Source organism: Ranitomeya variabilis, chromosome 2 (assembly GCF_051348905.1).
Source record: "Ranitomeya variabilis isolate aRanVar5 chromosome 2, aRanVar5.hap1, whole genome shotgun sequence".
In the NCBI taxonomy this organism is placed as follows: Eukaryota; Metazoa; Chordata; class Amphibia; order Anura; family Dendrobatidae; genus Ranitomeya; species Ranitomeya variabilis.
In genome coordinates, this window is record NC_135233.1 from 363279231 (window position 1) to 363295784 (window position 16554).

Consider the following 16554-nt stretch of genomic DNA (forward strand, 5'->3'; position numbering starts at 1 on the left):
GGCCACATGGGCGACGCGACCAATCACAAGCCGGGACTTCACGTAAGGAAGTAAACGCGCGAATTTTAAGCAAACAACGCTGCCGGTTCCCTCGCTGAGGTCCAGGCTGCGTCGGAGAGGTGAGTATAGCAATATTTTTTTTATTTTAATTCTCTCTTTTACACATTTTTACATTAATGTTGTTTCGATACCGATACCCGATACCACAAAAGTATCGGATCTCGGTATCGGAATTCCGATACCCGCAAGTATCGGCCGATACCCGATACTTGCGGTATCGGAATGCTCAACACTATTTACTAGTGATCATTCTGTCCCCAGCCAGTGTAAAGAGGCTGGAAACAAGTGGCGAATGACTTCAATATTGTTGATCACGCTCGTTTAGTGGCCTGAAATCAGCGCATGTAGCTACAACCAAAATGTTTCTGTTGGTGCAATATGTTAGCATTTGGGGCCCCATTTTAAACTTTTGCCTAGGGCCCCACTTTGCCTAAAACCGGCCCTGCATCTGGGGGTTCAAGAAGCTCACCACACATCTAAATACATTACATGAGAGGTTTAATTTCCAAAATGGTGTCACTTGTGGGAGCTTCTTCTGTTTAGGTACATCAGGGGCTTTCCAAACGGGACATGGCATCCACTAATGATTCCAGCAAATTTTACATTAAAAAAGTGAAATGATGCTCCTTCCCTTCTGAGCCCTACCATGCACCCAAACAGTGGTTTTCTCCCTCATATGGGGTATTGGTGTACACAAGAGAAATTGCACTACAAATTTATGGACACTAATGAAAATGCAAAATTTGGGGCTCAAAAACATTTTTGTTGGAAAAATTAGTTTTTTATTTTCACTTCTCAATGTTATAAACTTCTGTGAAGCATCTGCGGGTTTAATGTGCTCACCACACATCTAGATCAGTTCCCTGAGGGGTCTAGTTTCCAAAATGGTGTCACTTGTGGGGGTTTTTCACTGTTTAGGCGCATCAGGGACTCTCTAAATGCTACATGACGTCCACTAATTGTTCCAGCAAATTTTGCATTCAAAAGTCAAATGGCGCTCCTTCCCTTCCGAGCTTTGCCGTGTGCCCAAACAGTGGTTTACCCCCACATATGGGGTATCGGCATGCTCAGGAGAAATTGCATTCCATTTTTTCCTTTACCCTTGTGAAAATAAAAAAAATTGGGGGTAAACTAAATTTTTTGTGAAAAAAGTTAAATATTAATTTTTTTCCACATTCCAAAAATTCCTGTCAAGCACCTGAAGGGTTAATAAACGTGAATGTAGTTTTGAGCACCTTGAGGGGTGCAGTTTTTAGAATGGTGTCACTTTGAGGTATTTTTTATCATATAGACCCATCAAAGTCACTTCAAATGTGAGGTTATCCCTAAAAAAAATGGTTTTGTAAATTTTGTTGGAAAAAGGAGAAATTGCTGGTAAACTTTTAACCCTTATAACTTCCTAATAAAAAAATGTTGTTTCAAAAATTGTGCTGATGTAAAGTAGACATGTGGGAAATGTTATTTATTAACTATTTTGTGTGATATATCTCTCTGATTTAAGGGCAGGAGTTATTACCTTATAAAGTGACAGTGGTCAGAATTGTTAAAATTGGCCTGGTCATTGACGTGAAAACCACTTTGGGGGGTACAGAGGTTAAAGGGGTGTTTCAAAACTAATATTGATGTTCATCCTAGATGTCTCTATATTTATTTTAATCATATAATAGTTTTTTTGTAATATGGTTTAATTAAAGAGTCCCTAACCTTCCGTCTCTAATTGCTTTATTTTTTACGCTATTTTTGTTTTGGTGACGCTTAGTTTGGAGCATCCCCAGTACATGCTGGGATATTCAAACAAGATGTCATCAGGTGGCAGAGGATGCGGCCACAGCCTAAGTCCCCACCCTGAATTGAAGTGTCAACAGTGGCATCTGTTTTAGGGGCTGGGCTAATCCCTGCTGTATTGGGCATGCTGTTGTCAGTTCTGACGTATGCTCAGTACAAGTGCTCTTCTTACTGTGCAGTTGTCTTATTAGTGCACAGTGACAGTGCGCTCTCTCGTCGGCTCTAATTAGAAGTGACAAGCCGGCAACAGAGCACACTGTCAGTGCGCATTGTAAGGAGAGAAAGTTGCAAGCTGATCTCTGCTCTTTGGGTTATCTCTGTGCAATTTGCACTGACAGTGCTCTCTGTTTCAGACTCGACACTTCTAATTAGAGCTGACAAGGGAGTGCACTGTCACTGTGCACTGAGAACAATATTTCACAGTGACATGATCCTACTGAGCATCCGTCAGAATTGACACCCAATGCATGCTCAGTACAGCAGGGATGAGCCTACCAGCTGAAACAAATGTCACTGATGATGCTTCATTTCAGGGAGGGAACAGAGGCTGTGGCAGTGACCGCAGCCTCTGCCCCCTGATTATATTTTTTTTTAGCATCCCAGCATGTATTGGAGATTCTCAAATGAAGCGCCATCAAAATGGAAATAGATTAAAAAAATAAAGCAGTTATAGAGGGAAGAGTAGGGACTTTTTAATTAAATCATATTAGGAAAAAAACTATTATATAATTAAAATAAATAGAGAAACATTTAGGATGAAAATTAAATTTCCCCCCTTTGGGTCAGTCCAGTTCTGCGCTTTACATACTGTCCTGTTTGCAGGGGTGGATTAAGGGTAGCCAGGGCCCCGGGCTGTTCAGACTGTGGGGCCCCTCCGGTCATGTGACGGGGGTCATGTGATACCTGAACCAGATTATTCCAGAAAAATGGTCGGACCCTACTCTACTGTAACCTATTAAATATTTGTTAAAATATGCGATACAATTTAGGTATATTTTGACCAATATCACATATAAGGAACAAATACCACCGCACTATGACCAGACCACAAATTACAACCACAGTGATCGAATAATATCACATACAAGGAACAAATACCACCGCACCATGTCAAGACCACATATTACCACCACTTGGTGACCAAATAGCACATACAAGGGACAAATACCACAACACCATTTCCAGACCACATATTACCACCACATAGTGACTGTATTCTACAATACTGATCAGTAATTTAAAAAAAAAACAATACTATCACCATAAGTGCCAGTATTCACAGGAGATCTGTACTTAGTATGCAGTGTCTGTGTAGAGGTAATACAGCGATCACTGGTGACATTGTACACAGGACCTCTGTATATAGTGTATAGGTAATACAGTGATCACTGGTGACACTATATACAGGAGCTCTGTATATAGTATACAGTGTATAGTGTCAGTGTATAGGTAACACTGACTCACCAGTGACGTCTCTAGGTGAAGTCCTTCATCTTTCATCCAGCACAGACCGCCATCACTTCTTCCAGCCAGGACTTGTCTCTGCAGGAAATAACACAGTTATCTCTAGCTCCGCTTGCAGAACACATTACTTAATTTTTCACAACTTCTACATTACACCACATGAAGAAAAAGAGGCGACATAGTGTCACTCTACACAGTAACAGGACCGCCCCCCCCATTTAAAACAATGTCCTCAAAAAATAAAATAAATACATCACTGCAGTAATAATATCCCTTAATTAGCCCCTATGTCCAGCATTGCCCCCAGACAGTGTGTTCAACAATCTGCCCCAGTATGTCCAGCATATTGCCCCAGAGTGTCTAGCATTGCCCCCAGACAGTGTGTCCAGCAATCTGCCCCAGTGTGTCTAGCATATTGCCCCAGAGTGTCCAGCATATTGCCCCAGACAGTGTGTAAAGCATATTGCCCCCAGTGTGTCCAGCATATTACCCCCAGTGTGTCCAGCATATTACCCCCAGTGTGTCCAGCATATTACTCCCAGTGTGTCCAGCATATTACCCCCAGTGTCTCCAGCATTGCCCCCGTGTCTCCAGCATTACCCCAGTGTCTCCAGCAATCATCTGCCCCAGTGTGTCCTCCAGCATTGCCCCAGTGTCCTGCAGCATTGCCCCCAGTGTCTCCAGCAATCTGCCCCAGTGTCTCCAGCAATCTGCCCCTGTGTCTCCAGCAATCTGCCCCAGTGTCTCCAACAATCTGCCCCAGTGTCTCCAGCATTGCCCCAGTGTCTCCAGCATTGCCCCAGTGTCTCCAGCATTGCCCCAGTGTCTCCAGCAATCATCTGCCCCAGTGTCCTCCAGCATTGCCCCCAGTGTCTCCAGCAATCTGCCCCAGTGTCTCCAGCATTGCCCCCAGTGTCCAGCAATCTGCCCCAGTGTTTCCATCATTGCCCCAGTGTCTCCAGCATTGCCCCAGTGTCTCCAGCAATCATCTGCCCCAGTGTGTCCTCCAGCATTGCCCCCAGTGTCTCCAGCATTGCCCCCAGTGTCTCCAGCATTGCCCCAGTGTCTCCAGCATTGCCCCAGTGTCTCCAGCATTGCCCCCAGTGTCTCCAGCATTGCCCCAGTGTCTCCAGCATTGCCCCCAGTGTCTCCAGCATTGCCCCAGTGTCTCCAGCATTGCCCCCAGTGTCTCCAGCATTGCCCCAGTGTCTCCAGCATTGCCCCCAGTGTCTCCAGCATTGCCCCCAGTGTCTCCAGCATTGCCCGTGTGTCCAGCAATCTGCCCCAGTGTCTCCAGCATTGCCCCAGTGTCTCCAGCATTGCCCCAGTGTGTCCAGCAATCTGCCCCAGTGTGTCCAGCATATTGCCCCGGGCCCCCCGGATTGCCGTTCGCAGAAAAAAAAAAAAGAGTTCTCACCTGACCTGGGCGCTCCAGCGGCGAGCTCCCTCCAGCAGCGCACACTTGCCGGCGACTGACAATGACGTCAGACGCCTGCGACGTGTGAGCTGCGCCTGCGGCCGACTACAGCTGCCAGCCTCCAATTGGCTGGCGGCTGTTGTTAACTATTGACGTGCGGGCGCGCGCCCGCACGTCAATAGGAAACCGCCGCAGCGCCGGTATGGGCCCGGTGAGCAGATGAGACGGGGGCCCGATGCGGGCCCCCTCTCTCTGCCCACCGGGCCCATAAATGATACGCCAGTCAGGGCACGGGCAGTAATGCCCTGATGGTGGCGGGCAATCTGTGCGGTAGCCCAGGGCCCCCCCACACTACCACGCTACCGCCCAGATTGACCCTCTTATAATCCGCCCCTGCCTGTTTGAATTACTTCAAGAACACGGTGCACGACTACCACCATAGCAAGTGAAGCAACTGGTCATACTGGGTATTATTTCCTATGGTTCATTCTGCTTTACATTTCACTTTATGTTTTGGTAAAGCAATACCAGACATAACCTGTGGATAAGTGTGGAGCTGTTTCGGAAAGAAAACAGCCATGTGTTTTAATCCTTGTAAATCGTATGTATCATGAGGGAATTATCTATTGTTTAAATGGGGTTTTTGTGCTACATATATTTTTTAAAAAATTTACCAATGTTTCTTTGTTTTTCATATCACTATCTAAAAAAAATGATAAATCTTGCAATTTTCACACTTGCCATTGAGGTTACCTCATGTTCTTTCAGGAAGAGTTTCCAGCAGTTTCCTTATCAGCAGAGGCAGGATTACAATGACAGGTAACACCTCTATTCACAGCTGATAGCACAGGATCCACCAATCACAATGACCTCTGCACACGCTCATTAGATGCATCAATATAAAAGATAGGGTCTGTTCATTTTTGCTAATGTGCATTTTTTTATTTCCTGAAAAAACAGGAAGTTCGAGTATAAAAAAGCATTTAACACAAACATTTTAATTAAACATAATTCATTTTCTAATGACAGCTTCCCTTTAAATCTTGTTTGTTACTACCTGATGCATGTGAAAAATTCTTAAAAGGAATCTGTCATCAGGTTTTTGACACCTAATCTGAGAGCCACATGATGTAGGTGTAGAGACCCTAATTCCTGTGATGTATCACTTACTGGGCTGCTTGCTATAGTTTTGATAAAATCTTTGTTTTATCATCAGGAGATTAGCGTTAGAGTAAGTAAACAGAAAAGAATCAGCTCACCCATACGGAAATCTTGTAGTACTGGAAGTCCCAAAGTAATAGATTAAACAAATCCAGCATCCTTATATTCTTCTAACTAATAATTATTGAAAATATGATAAAGCCGTATGATTCAACACTAATGAAATCAGTATAAGCGTTTTAAACAAGGTCTTTGGTCATTGCACTATTGATTGGCCGCTTTCTGCCTATGCAGAGTGTACACAGAAAGCTTTCAATATGTGGTGTTTGCAGGGTTATTCAGAGCTTCTTCCTGCCTGCGCCCTTTGAGTGACAGGTCTCTCCGTGTGTGCATGTACAGGAAAAGACCTGTGAATCAATGGCTGTGAGAGGGGAGAAGCGGCGTTTTTGACTAGTCACCCGTGCGGCTCAGTCCCTGATATGTTTAAAAATATGTTTTTCTCTGAAACACAACAGCATAAATGGCTGAGACCATGCTGTGTTTGAGCTGCGGAAGAACACAATGCAGCATTAGCTGCTCATCTTCTGCTGCCAATGCAGAACGCAGCAGTCAAGATGAGTGTCATCAGCTGCTGCGCTCTGCATAGGCAGCAACTGAGATGACAAAGTTCACTACATTATATATGTTCCAGTGCACTGCTCCAAGAAGAGGCGGTGTTTGCTAGCGCCGCTCAGTACAATGGAGGTCTCCATGGATTATTTGACAATGGTGGCACTGAGAGGGCCCAACATTTTGTGCCACCCCAGAAATTATCCCCCAGGGAATTCGCCCCTGTGACCCCACACTAAGCCACCTTTGATATCCCACTTGCCTCGCTTCTACTTCAGTGATTTCTTCAACGTCATTTTGCTAGTATCCTCCCTTGGGTCAGTCCAATCCTGGGCGCTGCATACTGTCTTTTTTTAATTACATACAGATCGGCATAATTACCGCCATGACTTCTTTTTTTTTAGAAAAATATTTAGAATTGAGAGTCCTCAGTGGTTGATACCTTTTAATGGCTAACTGAAAAGATGGTAACAAATTGCAAGCTTTCGAGACTACTCAGGTCTCTTCATCAGGCAAAGACTAAAAGAAATTCTGAAGAATCACATATTTATGCACAACATCGCACAGAAAAGAAAAGAAAAACCATGGATAAGATAGGAGACATGAAGCAGAATTACCATGAGTGATAAACAGTTATGTCCATAAATATTTGACCAGTTCTTAGATAAGGAATGTTTTATTGTCCTCTGATTGGGGTCTGGTTCTGTGTTGTGATGACCCCTCATGGTCTGAGGGGCAAACTCCTTAGTTCCTTAGTTAATGTAAAAAGACATAAATATTTGATTCTCCAGAATTTCTTTTAATCTATGCCTGATGAAGAGACCTGAGTAGTCTCGAAAGCTTGCAATTTGTTACCATCTTTTCAGTTAGCCATTAAAGGGAACCTGTCACCCCCAAAATGGAAGGTGAGCTAAGCCCTCCGGCATCAGGGGCTTATCTACAGCATTCTGTAATGCTGTAGATAAGCCCCCGATGTAACCTGAAAGATGAGAAAAAGAGGTTAGATTATACTCACCTGGGCAGGCGCTCCGATCCACTGGGCGTCGCGGTCCGGAGCCTACTATCTTCTTACGATGACGTACTCTTCTTGTCTTCACGCCGCAGCTCCGGCGCAGGCGTACTCCTCTGCCCTGTTGAGGGCAGAGCAAAGTACTGCAGTGCGCAGGCACCAGGCCTCTCTGACCTTTCCCGGCGCCTGCGCACTGCAGTACTTTGGTCTGCCCTCAACAGGACAAAGTACGCCTGTGCCGGAGCATGAATACAAGAAGAGGACGTTATCTGATGAAGATGGGAGGGGCTGGACCGGACCACGACACCCATCGGACCGGACCGCAGCGGGGAACTCCCCTGGGTGAGTATAATCCAACCAGAATGCTGTAGATAAGCCCCGCACTGTGCCGCAGCTACATTCAGTTTTTTCCTAACTTTTTGAAAAGGTAAATTGAACTTGTTTTAAAATATTTAAAAAAATATATTTTTAAAATTTTCTAAACAGATTTTTTACACATTTCTTAGTCCCATTGTCCATCTTATGACCGCTTGTACATTTCACTGCAATACATAAGCACCAGCACGGTATTGACGAGGGTACTCAGTGGCCCCAAACTGCGATACCACTAAATGACACTTTTAGAAGCAGATGTTGGCATTATAACACAGCCGTCAGTGGCAGTGTGGGGAGCGGGTGCAGCTCCTGAGTCCCCTCCATACATGTGCATGCATCCTGCAATGCAGGAGATCGAATGTAACTCGGGGAAGGCACGAGGCAGGAACAGTCACTTAACAGATTAATCCTTTCAAATACAGCAAAATTTGCATAATTTAAGGTACAGTGAATAATATCAAAGAGTGCAAACAGCAATAAACAATGAAACAACACAATTAGGATATCGGGGAAAGTCTCTCAAGAATTTTACTAATGTTCTCTATATAAGAGTGGTACACCAATGGCCCTAGAGCGGGGGCGGGGGGGGTCTACGGGTTTTCCCGCCAGGCAGCAAGTCCTTCTAACAAAGTCTATCAGGGAGCGTTGAGCCTCCTGTGCCCCAACCAGCTCCCACCCCACATGTCCTAACCCAGATCGACCCCTGTACCATACATTATGGCTGGAAGTAATAGCTCTGCTGACTTGTGTCATCCCTCTGCAACCACAGGCGTCCTCCTCTGGTTGACGTCTCCTCATGGATCTTCGATGCTTGACTGTCGGAGAGCGTCTCCAAGGCCTGGAGCAGGGAGGGCTGGGTCCCAACTCTCGATGGGCATGATCTGGCCTCTGGGACTTGACCGGCACGAGGCGAATGCTGGTCTTGACTGGCGCAACCTGGACTCTGGGTCTTGATTGGCACAGGTCTGATCTCTGGGTCTTGATCGGCACAGGTCTGATCTCTGTGTCTTGATCGGCGAGGTTGAATCTGGGTCCTGTCTGATGGTGAGCGGCACCCCGCTGCAGCCTGTCACACTGGCTTTAGCGTAGTCTCTGGTCCACGTCTTCACCGCTTCTCTACTTGGCGCCAAATTCCTCGGCAATTTGTCGCTGTGCTTTTATATAACCTGACCAGGTACAGCACCAGGACTGGCTCCCCTGTTGTGAATTCTGCTCTTGGGCTCCCTCCGGTGGTTATAAGTGGTAGCACTGCTGTCTCTGGATCGCAGCATTCATCAGGTGTGTCCACTTTTTGCAATTCTGACTGGGCTATTTAGTCTTGCTTGACCCTTTAGTCAGTGCCAGTTGTCCATTGTTCCTGGAGGATTCACATCCCTGCCTGGTCTCTCCTGCTTTGCTGTTCATTTCAACAAAGATAAGTTCTGGCCTTGATTTTTGCTGTCCACATGCTGTGGCCTTATTGTTCAGTTATTTTCCATGTTTTTGTCTTGTCCAGCTTGGGCTGTATAAGGATTTGTTTAGCCAAGCTGGTATCTCTGGAGATGCAGATATACCCTCCATATCTTTAGTTAGATGTGGAGATTTTGTATTTTCTGTGGTGGATATTTTCTAGCGTTTTAATACTGACCGCATAGTACTCTGTCCTATCTTTTCTATTTAGCTAGAAGTGGCCTCCTTTGCTAAATTCTGATTTCAGTCTGTGTATGTTTTTTCCCTCTCCTCTCACAGTCAATATTTGTGGGGGGCTGTCTATCCTTTGGGGATTTTCTCTGAGGCAAGATAGTTTTCCCTTTTCTATCTCTAGGGGTAATTAGTCCTACGGCTGTGTCAAGATGTCTAGGGAGTGATAGGTACATTCCACGGCTACTTCTAGTTGCGGTGTTAAGTTCAGGGTCTGCGGTCAGTACAGGTACCACCTTCTCCAGAGTACGTCTCATGCTGCTCTTAGGCCACCAGATCATAACAGTACAACTGGCCAACAATGAGTTAACCGCATCTCAGAAGAAGGGAAGGAAAGTGCTGAGCCATTTTTTTTTCTGTACTCTGTTGTGTTTTTTTTTCCCTCTTTACCTCTGGGTGGCTCAGGAGTTCGGCGCTGGTATGGATGTTCAGGGATTGGCTTCTCGTGTGGATCAACTTGCTGCTAGAGTACAGGGTATTTCTGATTATATCGTTCAGACTCCGGTTTTAGAGCCTAGAATTCCAACTCCTGATTTGTTTTTTGGGGACAGGTCCAAATTTTTGAGCTTTAAAAATAACTGTAAACTGTTTTTTGCTCTGAAACCCCGTTCCTCTGGTGATCCCATCCAGCAGGTTAAAATTGTTATATCTCTGCTGCATGGTGACCCCCAGGATTGGGCATTTGCCCTGGAACCTGGGAATCCGGCGTTGCTTAATGTAGACACCTTTTTCCAGGCACTTGGGTTATTGTATGATGAACCTAATTCAGTGGATCATGCTGAGAAGACCTTGTTGGCCCTGTGTCAGGGTCAAGAAGCGGCAGAATCATATTGCCAGAAATTTAGAAAATGGTCTGTACTGACTAAATGGAATGAGGATGCCTTGGCGGCAATTTTCAGAAAGGGTCTTTCTGAATCCGTTAAAGATGTTATGGTGGTCTGAGTGATTCTATGTCTCTGGCCATTCAGATTGATCGGCGCTTGCGCGAGCGCAGAGTTGTGCACACTATGGCATTGTCTTCCGAGCGGAGTCCTGAGCCTATGCAGTGTGATAGGATTGTGTCTAGAGCTGAACGACAAGGATTCAGACGTCAGAATAGGTTGTGTTTTTACTGCGGCGATTCTGCTCATGTTATTTCTGATTGCCCTAAGCGTACCAAGAGAATCGCTAGTTCTGTTACCATCAGTACTGTACAACCTAAATTTCTGTTATCTGTGACCCTGATCTGCTCATTATCGTCATTCTCTGTCATGGCATTTGTGGATTCAGGCGCCGCTCTAAACTTAATGGACTTAGAATTTGCCAGATGTTGTGGTTTCCCCTTGCAGCCTTTGCAGAGTCCTATTCCTTTGAGGGGCATTGATGCTACACCGTTGGCTAAAAATAAACCTCAGTTTTTGACACAGCTGACCATGTGCATGGCGCCAGCCCATCAGGAAGATTGTCGTTTTCTGGTGTTGCATAATTTGCATGATGCTATTGTGCTGGGTTTCCCATGGTTACAGGTGCATAATCCGGTATTAGATTGGAAATCTATATCTGTGACTAGTTGGGGTTGTCAGGGGGTTCATGGTGATGTTCCTTTGATGTCAATTGCCTCCTCCCCCTCTTCTGAAATTCCTGAGTTTTTGTCAGATTTCCAGGATGTATTCAATGAGCCCAAGTCCAGTTCCCTTCCGCCGCATAGGGACTGTGATTGTGTGATTGACTTGATTGCAGGCTGTAAGTTCCCTAAGGGCCGACTTTTCAACCTGTCTGTGCCAGAACATACCGCCATGTGGAGCTTTGTTAAGGAGTCCTTGGAGAAGGGGCATATTCGGCCATCTTCTTCACCATTGGGAGCAGGGTTTTTTTTTGTTGCCAAGAAGGATGGCTCCTTGAGACCCTGTATTGATTATCACGTCTTGAATAAGATCACGGTCAAATTCCAATACCCTTTGCCTTTGCTTTCTGATCTGTTTGCTAGGATTAAGGGGGCTAGTTGGTTTACTAAGATTGACCTTCGAGGGGCATATAATCTTGTTCGTATTAAGCAGGGTGACGAATGGAAAACTGCGTTTAATACGCCCGAAGGCCATTTTGAATACCTTGTGATGCCATTCGGACTCTCTAATGCTCCATCTGTGTTTCAGTCCTTCATGCATGATATATTTCGGAATTATCTTGATAAATTCATGATTGTATATTTGGATGATATTTTGATTTTTTCAGATGATTGGGAGTCTCATGTGAAACAAGTCAGGATGGTATTTCAGATCCTTCGTGATAATGCCTTGTTTGTGAAGGGGTCTAAGTGCCTCTTTGGAGTACAGAAGATTTCTTTTTTGGGCTTCATTTTTTCTCCCTCATCTATAGAAATGGATCCGGTTAAGGTTCAGGCCATTCATGATTGGATCCAGCCCACATCCGTGAAGAGCCTTCAGAAATTTTGGGGCTTTGCTAATTTTTATCGCCGTTTCATTGCCAACTTCTCCAGTGTGGTTAAACCCCTGACCGATTTGACGAAGAAAGGCGCTGATGTGACGAATTGGTCCTCTGCGGCTGTTTCTGCCTTTCAGGAGCTTAAACGCCGATTTACTTCTGCCCCTGTGTTGCGTCAGCCGGATGTTTCTCTTCCTTTTCAGGTTGAGGTTGACGCTTCTGAGATTGGGGCAGGGGCCGTTTTGTCTCAGAGGAATTCTGATGGTTCCTTGATGAAACCGTGTGCCTTCTTTTCTCGAAATTTTCGCCTGCGGAACGCAATTATGATGTCGGCAATCGTGAGTTGTTGGCTATGAAGTGGGCATTTGAGGAGTGGCGACATTGGCTTGAGGGGGCCAAGCACCGTATTGTGGTCTTGACCGATCATAAGAATCTGATTTACCTCGAGTCTGCCAAACGGCTGAATCCTAGACAGGCCCGATGGTACCTGTTTTTCTCCCGTTTTGATTTTGTGGTCTCGTATCTTCCGGGTTCTAAGAATGTTAAGGCTGATGCCCTCTCTAGGAGCTTTTTGCCTGATTCTCCTGGGGTCCTTGAGCCGGTCGGCATTCTGAAGGAAGGGGTGATTCTTTCTGCCATCTCCCCTGATTTACGACGGGTTCTTCAGGAATTTCAGGCTGATAAACCTGACCGCTGTCTAGTGGGGAAATTGTTTGTTCCTGACAGATGGACTAGTAAAGTGATTTCGGAGGTTCATTGTTCTGTGTTGGCTGGTCATCCTGGGATTTTTGGTACCAGAGATTTGGTTGGTAGGTCCTTTTGGTGGCCTTCTTTGTCACGGGATGTGCGTTCTTTTGTGCAGTCCTGTGGGACTTGTGCGCAGGCCAAGCCTTGCTGTTCCCGCGCTAGTGGGTTGCTTTTGCCTTTGCCGGTCCCTGAGAGGCCTTGGACGCATATTTCTATGGATTTTATTTCGGATCTTCCGGTTTCCCAGAGGATGTCGGTTATCTGGGTGGTTTGTGACTGGTTTTCTAAGATGGTTCATTTGGTACCTTTGCCTAAATTGCCTTCCTCTTCTGATTTGGTTCCGTTGTTTTTTCAGCATGTGGTTCGTTTGCATGGCATTCCGGAGAATATTGTGTCCGATAGAGGTTCCCAGTTTGTTTCTAGGTTTTGGCGGGCCTTTTGTGCTAGGCTGGGCATTGATTTGTCTTTTTCTTCCGCATTTCATCCTCAGACAAATGGCCAAACCGAGCGAACTAATCAGACTTTGGAAACTTATTTGAGATGCTTTGTGTCTGCTGATCAGGATGATTGGATGGCTTTCTTGCCATTGGCCGAGTTTGCCCTTAATAATCGGGCTAGTTCTGCTACCTTGGTTTCACCCTTCTTTTGTAACTCTGGTTTTCATCCTCGTTTTTCTTCAGGGCAAGTTGAGCCTTCTGATTACCTGGGGTGGACTCTGTGGTTGACAGGTTGCAGCAAATTTGGGCTCATGTTGTTGACAATTTGGTGTTGTCTCAGGAGGGGGCTCAGCGTTTTGCTAACCGTCGTCGGTGTGTTGGTTCCCGGCTTCGGGTTGGGGATTTGGTCTGGTTGTCTTCCCGTCATGTTCCTATGAAAGTTTCTTCCCCTAAGTTTAAGCCTCGGTTTATTGGCCCTTATAGGATTTCTTAGATTATCAATCCAGTGTCTTTTCGTTTGGCCCTTCCAGACTCTTTTTCCATCCATAATGTTTTTCATAGATCTTTGTTGCGGAAATATGTGGTGCCCGTTGTTCCCTCTGTTGATCCTCCTGCCCCGGTGTTGATTGATGGGGAGTTGGAGTATGTGGTTGAGAAGATTTTGGATTCTCGTTTTTCGAGGCGGAAGCTTCAGTATCTTGTCAAATGGAAGGGTTATGGCCAGGAGGATAATTCTTGGGTTGTTGCCTCCGATGTTCATGCTGAGGATTTGGTTTGTGCCTTTCATTTGGCTCGTCTGGATCGGCCTGGGGGCTCTGGTGAGGGTTCGGTGACCCCTCCTCAAGGTGGGGTACTGTTGTGAATTCTGCTCTTGGGCTCCCTCCGGTGGTTATAAGTGGTAGCACTGCTGTCTCTGGATCGCAGCATTCATCAGGTGTGTCCACTTTTTGCAATTCTGACTGGGCTATTTAGTCTTGCTTGACCCTTTAGTCAGTGCCAGTTGTCCATTGTTCCTGGAGGATTCACATCCCTGCCTGGTCTCTCCTGCTTTGCTGTTCATTTCAACAAAGATAAGTTCTGGCCTTGATTTTTGCTGTCCACATGCTGTGGCCTTACTGTTCAGTTCTTTTCCATGTTTTTGTCTTGTCCAGCTTGGTCTGTATAAGGATTTGTTTAGCCAAGCTGGTATCTCTGGAGATGCAGATATACCCTCCATATCTTTAGTTAGATGTGGAGATTTTGTATTTTCTGTGGTGGATATTTTCTAGCGTTTTAATACTGACCGCATAGTACTCTGTCCTATCCTTTCTATTTAGCTAGAAGTGGCCTCCTTTGCTAAATTCTGATTTCAGTCTGTGTATGTTTTTTCCCTCTCCTCTCACAGTCAATATTTGTGGGGGGCTGTCTATCCTTTGGGGATTTTCTCTGAGGCAAGATAGTTTTCCCTTTTCTATCTCTAGGGGTAATTAGTCCTCCGGCTGTGTCGAGATGTCTAGGGAGTGATAGGTACATTCCATGGCTACTTCTAGTTGCGGTGTTAAGTTCAGGGTCTGCGGTCAGTACAGGTACCACCTTCTCCAGAGTACGTCTCATGCTGCTCTTAGGCCACCAGATCATAACACTCCCCCTGCAATTCTTTTCTTGCAAATTGGTTCTGCCTGGCTTCATCCCACCAGCAAATGGCAGTCTAATATCACATCATGCATGGACTTTTCAGAGGCATCATCACTTCCTCTTACACGCAGACTGGTCACAGGTCACTAGCAATAGCCATTTATGATATGGGGATTTGTGTGTTTTGATGGTGAAAGGAGTTTCTGATGACCGTATAAGAGAAATGCGCTGACCAACAATTTTTTACCCTCTGTGCAAGTGCAGAGAGTTACACCCCAAAGTGACCTGCATGTCTGACCACCTCAGCCTGTTCCTGTTCAAATGGAAATCTCAGCGCTTTAGGATTGAAGTGTAACCATCAAGCTTGTTGTCATCATCCAGTGTGTAATCATCAAGGTTGCTGCCATCATCCAGTGTGTAACCATCAAGCTCGTTGCCATCATCCAGTGTGTAACCTTCAAGCTTGTTGCCATCATCCAGTGTGTAACTATCAAGCTCGTTGTCATCATCCAGTGTCTAACCATGAAGATCGTTGCCATCATCCAGTGTTTAACCATCAAGCTCGTTGCCATCATCCAGTGTTTAACCATCAAGCTCGTTGCCATCATCAAGTGTGTAACCATCAAGCTTGTTGCCACCATCCAGTGTGTAACCATCAAGCTCGTTGCCTTCATCAAGTGTGTAACCATCAAGCTTGTTGCCACCATCCAATGTGTAACCATCAAGCGTGTGCCCTGAGAGAGAGATTATACTAATGGCACTTCCTTGCCTCAAGTTGAATCAATAAGTTTTAGTTGAACCCTGTCATTCCTCTGTCCATTGATGTGCCATCCTGTATTGAGGGAGTTGTGTTTGGGGTCCAAGAATCAGGCATAAAATACCTGCTTACAAATTCATGGACAGGTATGGGCAGAACTATAGATTTGAACCTTCTATGTCGTATTTGTGTTAATGCTCTATGATTGATGATAAAGTACAGGGAGATTCACTAAAACAGGCCCCAAATATTCTGTTGTAACGTCCGTTAAGATGACCTATGTGTAATCGATGATGGAAGAAGTGACCTCTGTTTTATACCAAACCCATTTTGACGTGGCTCTTTATGTTCCTGTACGTATTGGCAAGCATATTGGGGGGAATTGTAGCAATTTCACGTTGGATGTTAAAATCTTCCACACCGCGTGGCTTTTTCTGATAGACTTTTTTATGAGCATACCCTAGAGGAAGAAGTATGGTGGTGTCCATGGTGGCCAAAGCCACTGTTGCTGAAGAATGCATGTATGCCGTGAACCTGGAAGTCATAAACGAAGGTTAAACATCGGTAAAACTGTCCGGCGCCTTTCTCATTGCTTTTACGAGGTGTCATCTCGGCTTCTTCGAAGCTCCATAAATTGAGGAGCACATTGCACGTTGTTTTGTTAAGATTGTTTGTCCTAATGAGAGTTATTATAGACTATTCGAGGCCTCTATCGAGTAAATCTTCCTGTATTTCAGGCCTGCATTAGGCTTAGCACGGTATATCAGAAGTGTTTCTCTAAAGAGAAGCTAGCATCAGAAAATTACCTATTGTTTAAATCAGGTAAATGTGTCTTTTTTTATATGTATTTTTGACCATGTTTTTTCTATACCACAATTTGTATTAAAAATAAAAAAATTAGAAATTTTGCAATTCTCACACTTGCTGCTAAGACTTTTTTTTAATTTCTTGTTTTTTTTCTGGAAATAACACATGTACAATGAACAGACTCCGGTCATTGTAAAAAGAGAGTTTCATT

At 45.1% G+C, this 16554-nt stretch overlaps 1 protein-coding gene across 1 annotated transcript in view; it reads left to right on the plus strand.

The window, feature by feature from the left end:
- The window catches only part of SPRED3 (sprouty related EVH1 domain containing 3), a 57697-nt gene that overhangs the window by 17309 nt on the left and 23834 nt on the right, over positions 1-16554 (plus strand). The gene's annotated exons all lie outside the window — the stretch shown is intronic.